Here is a 9,474-nt window from a genome sequence, read left to right on the forward strand (position 1 = left end):
GCCAGACCCCCCCCCCCCCGCCCCCCTCGCCCAGACCCGGGGGCCGTTTTCATCTCTGGCTCGGCAGGCCTGGCCCTGCTCCAGGCCATTCCAGATGGTAGGGGGCTCTGCTTGACTCTGAGGCTTTCAGGGAACCCCAGAATCTCACTTTAGGGGGCCCAGGCAACTCCTAATGTTCTATAGACCCTCCTCTTCAATCCTGCTTGGCCCTCCCTCCATAGCTGGGGAGGAGAGACTGGTGACCTGGAAGAGCAAGAGGCGGCCTCCTGGGTCCTTCAGCCCCATCTCCCCTTTGAACGGATGGGAAGTGGAGGGGAAGAGAGCATGAGCCGGGGAAGGAGCCCCACGTCTGGCCTTTGAGATTGTTGAGATGTACCCTGTGTGTGATCTCGTCTAAGCCTCACCCAAACCATCCAGTGAGAAAGGGTCGGCATCCCCGCTGCACACAGGGCAGTTCAGACGTAACCCATGCCATCAGGGCCAGAGCAGGAGCTGGGTACTGCCCACCCCCCATCCTGGGTACCCTCTGTCTCCTCAGGTCCACCTGTGGCTCTCAGCCCCAGCTGCAGGGCCCTCCTGCCCAGTGGAAATGGGCCGAGCCCGTGTGCACACACAATGCCCTTCACGGGGTAGGGGAGAGCACTCCCAACCCTAGCCTCCAGGGAACATGGGTGTCCCAGACTCATGAGCACAGATGGCACCCAGCCCTGCCTCTTGCCCCTCTGCCAGGGCTGGTGAGCTGAAGAGGGGTCAGGCCAGTGCCCCTGCAGCAGGGGAGCACCCTCAGGTGGGGCCTTATGCACCCTCTGAGCTCCTCACCCACCACCTGCACTAACCCCCAGGCCTGTGGTTCCGGAGTGGAGGCCAGTGGTGAGAAGCCTTTGTGTTTCTGGCTCTTCTTGAAAGTCCCCCTCACTTGTTTCCTTCCCAGCTGACCTCCTCCCGGTGAGCAAGGATGAGGAAAGGGAGACCCGAAAGGCTGCGAGTACGGGCTCGCCGTGCGACCCTGGACAGGTCACTGACCTCCTCCTCCCAGCACCCCGCACAGGGCCAGCTGCCTGGAAACAGCACCCAGCCTCAGATGACACAGAGGCATGGCCAAGTTCCTGCAGTGTGCCAGGTGCTACAGCAAGCTCTGGGTCACACTTCCCCCACTCAAGCCTCAGGGTCACCAGTGAGGTCTCGGCGAACACACCCATGTGAGTGAGCGAGGGTCAGAGAGGCTAAGGGCCTTGCCTAAGGTCACACAGCTGTACGGGGACCATGTCACCCTCTCTGCATACTTGCTCGACAAGCCTGCTTGGCCACAGGGGGGAGAGTCTCACAGGGCGGTGTGCTGGCCCTGCCCATGAGTGCAGAAATGGGCTAGCAGAGGCCAAAGGGCAGCTCTTTGGTACCAAAATAAACTTGTGTTTTAATTCCATTTTTCCACAATATCTTTGAAGTCCTTCCCCTCAGTCCTTGGTTTGAACCTCTAGAACTCAGAAGCAAAACCCCTAACTCGGAGCCTAGGCTTCAAACGTAAATGTGGAGCCCAGAGTGAGGACTGGAGGGTGGTTAGGCCAGCAGCCTCCAACCTCCAGGATCTTCCTGGAACTTGTAGTCAGGCTCCCTTTCAGGAGACACCTCAAGCTGTCTTTGACCTGTACCTAAATATTCTATATGAATTCTGTCCCATGACTAAATGCAAATACGGGCAATGGGTCCAAGTGGTGTCCCTGTTGGGATAGGGGCTTCCCAGCCCCCACATTTAGCAAATCACTGTAGGGAGCTCAGCAATGAGGAGAGACCCCAGACCCACAGAGCACAAGGCTGCCAGGGCCCCTGTCCTGGAGCAGGGCCGGACCTGTGAGAGGCAGCTCTCCCGGCCACGGCATTACCTGAAGGTCCCATTAGACTCCCTGGGCTGCTTAGTGCCTCCTCTAGTGCAAATTCTGCTCTGCAGTGAAAACCTAGTCACTCACACTTCAGTGTGAAACAGCAGTGAATGGAGGCTCATCACCATCCACATCTTGATATTTTCTGTCACTTTATTTTAGGTGGGGAGCAAACAGGATGAGAACTCCAAGGACACAACCCCAGAGGTAAGGGTGGGCATCCTATCAAGGTCAGGTTGACAGTCTGAGTTCCCCAGCCTGGCAGGAAGGGAGAGTCACCTGGAGCCCTTGTGAAAATGCAGACCTCTTACCCACCTCACCCTCCTGAGTCAGGTTCTTAGGGGTGCTGAGCTGGCTTGCAGATTGCAGGAATGAAGGAAGATGAGGGCCAGCCTTCCAGCCTGGCCTGTGGGGTCCCCTGGCAGCCCTCAGCACTCTGGCCGTGTCCTGAGGTGGCCCTGGCCAATGCCTGCCGAGCATAGGCTGGGTGGCAGGAGCTCCTGGAGCCCTGGCTATGGTCTGCTTCCTCCCAGCCTCCCTGGTCAAGTTCACTGTGAAGGGAGGAGGTGAGACTCCAGCCCAGGAACCCCAAGGGAGCCCAGTTATTTACTGGAAACAGCAAGGGGTGGAATCTTGGCGGCTTCGGTCCACAGCTCAAGTCTGGTTTTGATCAGTTCCCGCTGAACAGACAGCTCGTTAAATCTGAGCTGGAGGGGCCTCCTTTCTGGAACCCCCGCCAGCTCTCCCCTCCCACCGCCCGGCTCGAAGGCCCTTTGGGGAGCAGTGAGTCCAACCCACCCGTTTTACAGATGGGCAGATGGAGGTCTGAGGAAAGCTCCCCAAGGCCACTGTGCTTCTGTGCATCTGGGAGGGCCAAGGTGGTGGGAGTGGGGGGAGGAGGGAGCTATGGTCTGAGCTGAGCAGACGGGTCCAGCGACCTCTCCTGGCATGCCAGCCCCATCCTGCCCAGCTTTCTAGCACCTGACCCACCTGGGTGTTTCCTCAAGGTTTCCTGGATGTACCTCTTCTCTGTGGTTAGAGACGAGGGCAGAGGATGCCTAGATGAGACCTCTGTGTGTTGGTGTCATCTGGAAAGTGGGTTATCCTGATGCGAGCAGCCCATCAATGACCACGGGAAAGGCTGGCCAGTCTGGCGTCCAGGAGATGCTGTGTGCTGGACCAGAATCTACCCATCTGTCTCCCTCACACCTTGTCCCCAGGCCCCCACCTGCCTCCTTCCCCAGGACCTGGGCCACCAGCAGGGGTCAGCATGGCCTAGCTGTGAGCCTCACCCTCAAGGCCCTTTGATCTGTAGCCACCTCCAGTGACGGGAGCCTAGGCTGGCAGGGCTTGAACAGTGATGGGTCTGTCCAGCTCAGGTCTTGCTGGGAAACATATGTCCATGCTGTAGGTCCTGTGGCCTCTGCCTGGCACCTGCCCCCAGCCCTTCGGCTGCCTGGCCCACGCATAGCCGTTCTGTCCACTCAGCCCCTTTCTCCTTTCTCCCGGCTTGGCTTCTGCTCTCACTGTCATCTCCTCCTGAAGAGCTCTCCACACAGTCAGTTTCACGAGTGAGTTCCTGGTCTAGTTCACCCCCAGCTTTCACGCCTGGCCCCTCTCGGCACCCACCACTACTGGGAGGCATGAGCTATCGTGATGGTCCCCACCTCACAGATGGAGCCACTGAGGCCTGGAGCGGCAAAGCCTTTGGCTGCGTCACGCCCTGGGACTAGAGCTCCCATCGGTTTACTCCTGTGCTCTGGGGCTTGGCTGTCAGGATCCAGGAGATCTGAAAATCCTCTAGTCAGGGCTGGGAAGAGTCTGGGGAGGGGATGCATTTAATCCAAACTTCAGAGGAATTCTCCACTCGGGAGGCCACTAACACTCCCATCTGGTGGGCACTGAACCTGCCCTCCCCAGCCCCCACTCTAATGCTTCCAGGGCTCCCTCTCTCCTGCCATGGCCGGTCCCACCCCTGTGAGCCAATTCTGGAAGAACATCCTCCCCCCTGAAGGGCTATGTACCCACACTTCCAGCCCATCAGAGTCTGGGGGTGGCTACTGAGGCCCCCAGTCCCCTTCCTTCCAGGCAGGCAGCACTGGGCAGCCTGGGGCAGGGCAGGAAGTCCAGCCCCACCTGCCACTCTATGGTGCCCCCCCCCGACAAGGCCTTATTTCTCTGTCTGGACATGGGAGAGGGTAGCCCGAGGCTGACAGGCTCCTGGCTGCCTGGCGTGGCCACTGCGAGGGGCTGTGGGAACCTTGAATGACCTTTGGCTGCACTCAGCTCTCCGGGGGTCATGCAAGCACGGCTCCTTCCAAGCGCTGATTAGCAGCTGGGGTGCACCTGGCCCACAGATGTCGGCTCCCCTCACCCTGCTGGATCCTGTGTGAGCGTGTGCCTGTGTGCACACATACGGGAGCACACTGGGAAGCGGGGGTCGAGGTTCCCTGGTCTGTCTGAACCAAGCCCGGTGCCCTGAGCAGCACTGTCAGAGCCAGGCATCAGGCTGCAGAAGCGGCCAGCTCCAGGGCCGGGTGTGCCCGCATGCATCCTCTCTCCTGGTAGGGCACTGTCGGGGAGGGCCCGCGCTAGAACCAGAGGCCTGCCAGTGGGCAGGCAGGACCCTGTCTCAGGGAAACAAGGGCATAAAGGACATTTGCTGAGGGCAGAGGGACAAAGCCTGGGCTACACTCCACCTTCCACAGTCTGGTTCCAGGTGCAGAGAGAAGGGGCGCTGGCTCCCCTCCCCAGGGTCCACACGAATTATCTCAGTGACCCTGTGGGGTCAGGGTTGAAGTCCCCACTCCACAGAGGGAGAACCAAGGGCTGGAAACTCAGCTGAGGTCCCTTGGAAACTAGCAGCGCTGCCTCCAAAGCCAAGGCTGGCCCCCACAGGCCTGGGTGGCTAGGCCGGCGCCTGGGAACAAGGAAACAAGCACGGGGTGCAGGCAGGAAGGGCCCTGCTGCCTAGAACCAGCCTCCCCCCTGAAGGCCGGGGCTGTTCTTCCTAACAGGCTCAGGCTGGAAGGGGTCAGGCTGCGGGAGGGGATCTGGGAACAATTTGATAATTAGGTAAGAGGCTTGACAAGCAGCCTCCCTGGGGTCCATTAGGGCGCCCTGGGGAGGCCTGCGGTGAGGCTGGCCACCTGCCGGCCCCCACCCTCACTGCCCCCCACCTGCACACCCCCACTTCCTCCTGCCTACTCCCTGCCCTCCCCCAGTGCACTAGCTGCATGTAGAGGAGGCTCCCCCCCTTCAGCCTCACTCACCTGGGGTGGACTTCACAGCTCTGCACGGCTGTCTCTTCCACTGGCTGTAGGGAGAATGAAGCCCAGAGAAGGGCGTCACTCTGTCAGAGGCCACGTAGAAAGCTAGCTCAGGTAGCCTCCTTCCTGGTACCGCCCCAGGGGTCGGCAGGGCCACGCAAACTCCAGAGCCGGCAGGGCTCCCAGAGACCATGCGCTCCTCCCTCTCTGCCCGGCCTGGTCACACAGCCAGTCCTTGGGCCACACAGCAGGCCCCAGGCAGGTCTGCAGGGGAGGGGTGCAGGGGTGTGGACTGCTCTGCCTTTGCTGGGAGGCTGGGAGGCCTGGAGAAACCTGGGCGACCGAAGACCTGGGCCCAATCAGGACAAGAGTGAACCTGTGGAAGAGAACCTGTCACTAATCACCTTCACTTGGGAAGGAAAGAGGATCGGGGCAGGGGGCGGGCAGGCATCACCTCCACCATCCTGGGGTGCAGGAGCCCTGGAAGGGCCAGATGGGGATAGGTACCGACCCTGGCCTCAGCTGCCACCCATTGCATCTCCAGGAAATGAGATGCGTAGGCCACCCTGACCCTGCCCTTATCTGGTGCCCTGCCCTGGTAGGGTGGGGGTGGCCGGCCAGAACTTCAGCAGAAGTGATCGTCAGCCTGTGGGAATTATGCAGTGACTGCCGACAGTAAACCATGCCTGACTGAGCTCTCAGGAGCGGGTTCCCAGAGAGCGCCCCTAGGTGAGGCCACAAGGTGGAGTGTGAATGCTCCCACGAGGCTCAGCGAAGGGCTGAGACACCCTTGGGGAGGTGCCAGGTGCCTGGCAGTCAGTAGGCCTCTCTGACCCCAGAGCTCCTGACCCCCCACTGCTACCCTCATCTTGCTGCCTCCCACAAGGTGCCTATGGACAACCACCGACATGAAGAACAGGGAGACTCTGACCAGGGGCGTAGTGCCAGGCTGGGGTCTTCCAGCACCAAGGTGATGGCGTCTACACTCAGGCAGGTGTGGGAAACTGTAGGTGGCATGACGGCTGGGACGCAGGAGTGGGAGAGGTGGCCAGGCCACCTCCAGGGCCTCGAGGGACTCAGAGGCCAGGCTGAGAGGAGATTGCACTTCGAGGCCAGTGGTTCCCTCAGGGCTTGGTGCTGAGTTCATGGGACAGGGGCTCCTGAATCTCTAAGGTTTCCCAGAAACAGGCCCTTCTCCAGGGAGCCTGATCCACAAAGTCCCCAGCCCACCTCCCTGTGAATAGCAATTGGTGGGTCCTGTGCTGACAACTGACGGGGTGGGGAGATGCAGTCAGGCTCTCTCCCTGCCCAGAACTCTGGCCACCCCATACCCACTGTGGACAGGCCACAGTAGTGGACTGCGTCTCCCCAGCCTTCATCTGGAAGCCAGATCCTCTGGCCCCCTGGGGTCCTCCCCTCTCTCCTGAACCCCTTTCTGGCCCAGTGCAAACACGACTCCCCTGGCGTTCTGGGCCCGGCATTCGGAGCCCTGGGCTGGACCACCAGTGACCAGAGCCAAGAACCACAAGCTGTGCGGGAGCACAGGGGCCTGGGAACCACTCACCCACGGAGGTGGTGTTGAATCTGCCCGTGCCCCCCTCGGCGGAGTGTCAGAGTGATTTATGGGCCGATGCTGAGAGAAGGGGTGGAGGGAAGTAAGCAGTCTCGGGGCATGTCCCTCCCCCCTCCCCGGCAACCAACCTGGCCCAGATTCCGGAGAAAGGAAAAAGGCCTGCCGCTGCGTGACCTCGGGCAGGCCCCTTCCCTTCTCTGGGTCTCTGCTGCCTTTGAAAGGGATCTGAAAACCAGCCCCAAGTCAGAGTGGCCAGAAGGATCCATGAGAGGTGGGATACCAAGCTCAGAGCCTGGCACGGAGCAGCCCCTTGCTCTCCTGCTCCTAAACCTTCACTGGCTCCCACAGGCCCCGCACTTCACCTCCAGCCCCACCTGCCGAAGGGTCTGCTGCCTGGAATGATTCCACGCTCTGCCTTGACCACAGGGTATGCTGCACAGCCTGGCCAGCATAGCCAGCTCCACGTAGTTCCAGTCACTGTGAGGCCTTCCCAGACGTCCTAAGTAGGCAGCACTCCCTCCCAGTGGGCTGTTTTTATGATATTTGTCACATCCCAACATGAAGCAAAGCAAACCCCAAGTTTTACCTGCTTATTGTCACTCTCCCAGCTGAAGTGTCCATCCCTGGGGCAGACGGCCGTCTCCTATTTGCTGTGGAGTCCTAGGACAGTGCCCAGCAAAGTGGATGCTGAAGGGCAAGACCAGTGGAAAGGCGGCAGGTGCAGTGGGGCTTCGGGACGTGGAGAGCATGGGCCGGCCAAGCCAGCGGACCGTCCTGGGAGCAGTGGCACCTGAATAAGGGGTGGGCATTTGCCACCTGGAGGAAAGGCACTCTAGTCTGGGCACAGTCAAACACCTGCTCCAGGGCAGTTGCAGCTCCTGGGAGCCTCTGGAGCACAGACCAGCTGGGCCAGAGAGCTCCCAGCTGCAGGTGCTAAAGCCTCTAACACGCGGAGGGGAGAAGCTTGGTAAGGGACGGTATGTGGCAAACACTTTCTAAAACCAAAGCCTGGGGCAGGGAGCATCTGTAACAGCTTCATACAGATTTGGGGCACTCTCCTCCTCCACTCCCAGGCCGCCCATGACTCCCCACTGCACTCAGGATCCATTCGAAATTCTCAGCCTAGTGCTGGAACAGCACAACACGGCCCAGCAGACTCAGACCTGAGTGCAAGCTGTGACTCTCACCTCCTTGCTGTGGCCTGGGCAAGTTCCTACTGCGCTCCTCTGGAATGCTTGAGCTCCTTCATTTATAAAACAGGGGTGCAAATAGTGTCTGCTGGGAGGTTCAGCTAAAAAGATATTTGTAAGGCCGGCAGGAGGCATGTGGTTAAGGTACTGGACCTTACCTGGACTACTGCACAGTCAGAATCAGCACCCAGCAGCTTCGGAAAAGCACACCAGCCTGCGTATGCATGTGTCCAAAATCCCGAGAGGAGAATAGAGAAGAGATTGCAACGTGGCTGTCCCCCAGGGGTGGTGCTTTCTCACTTCTTCTGTCTCTGTCGAGTGCACACACCCCATAGCAAAACTTAGAGGAAAAAAAAAAGTTTGTAAAGAGTTGGCTTGTGCACCTGGGCACCAAAAGTGGTCACTTTTAACTGCGGTGCATCCTTTCTCAGTTCACCCCTCACCCCCCGGCAGCAGGTGCCTGTGGGGCCTCTGCTGAGTTCTGGGGCTTCCCCTGCCTCTCCTGCTAGATTGGACCACCCCCTACCTGGAACTGACTCATCCATTTCCCATTCATTGCTCAGAACTCTGAAGGCCTCCCTGGATGGGTTCTGGGTAGTGTTTCAAGGACACAGATGAACCAGACCCTGGTCTTCCTAGGGAGTCCTCATCTGTGCTCAGCTCCCAAGCAGAAAAGCTCAGAGATTCAGGGGGGCCTGGTGGAGGCTGACCTAGCTTGGGGATCAAAGAAGTCTCCTGGGGAGCGACTTTGGCTCCTTGTTAGAGACCTTCCCTACAGCCAGTGGAGGAAGCAGAGCTTTCCCTGTAGCCGTGTCCTCGAGACGCTGGCCCAGCCATCTCTATTGGCCATCGCTCATTCAGTAGCTCAGCAATGCATGCCTGGAGCGATTTGGAGGAACAGGCACAGACCTCCCTTCCCCGGCTGGTAATTCATCTCCGGTGCCATGAGGTTCTGTGGGCATGGGGTGGGCCCATGACCAGTGAAGCCCCGGAGGAGGTATGCCCCTCCAGTACCTGCTCTTCCCCACCCTGGCTCACCCTGACCCTGCCCACAGGCTATCCAGTGACCAAAGTTGCAAGAAACTGGAGGATAGTTGGTGCCCATGGAACCTGGCAGGGTCTGGCCCGGATGCAGCCAGATCCGAACCACTGGGAAGGGAAGACTGAGTCTGGTCATACTAGGGAGTCTAAAGGGTCAACCCCCAGGAACCTCATTCTTCACAGAAAGGACCTGACTCCACAGGGAGCAGCGTGAGAGGACTCCAAGGCTGGGTGCAGGAGGGGCTCCTAGACCCTCAGGCCACTCCAGGGAGCAGCGCCTCTTTGGAGACAGCAGGAAGGAGGGGCTGGAACACTGGGAATGCCAGGGAGAAAAGGAGGCCCTGGTGGGGAGGGGATGGGAGGAGTCCTTGCTAGCAGCCTGCACGGGGCAAGCAGCAGGTGGCCCCTGGGTGCAGGGACACGGGACAGATAGTCCTGCTGGGTTGCACATCAGGGCTGTGCAATCTCACCCAGTCTCCCTGTGAGGTGGAACAGGCAGGGATGCAGAACCAGCAGCCCAGGAG

The sequence above is a fragment of the Tupaia chinensis genome, unplaced genomic scaffold (assembly GCF_000334495.1).
Source record: "Tupaia chinensis unplaced genomic scaffold, TupChi_1.0 Scaffold000047_1, whole genome shotgun sequence".
In the NCBI taxonomy this organism is placed as follows: Eukaryota; Metazoa; Chordata; class Mammalia; order Scandentia; family Tupaiidae; genus Tupaia; species Tupaia belangeri.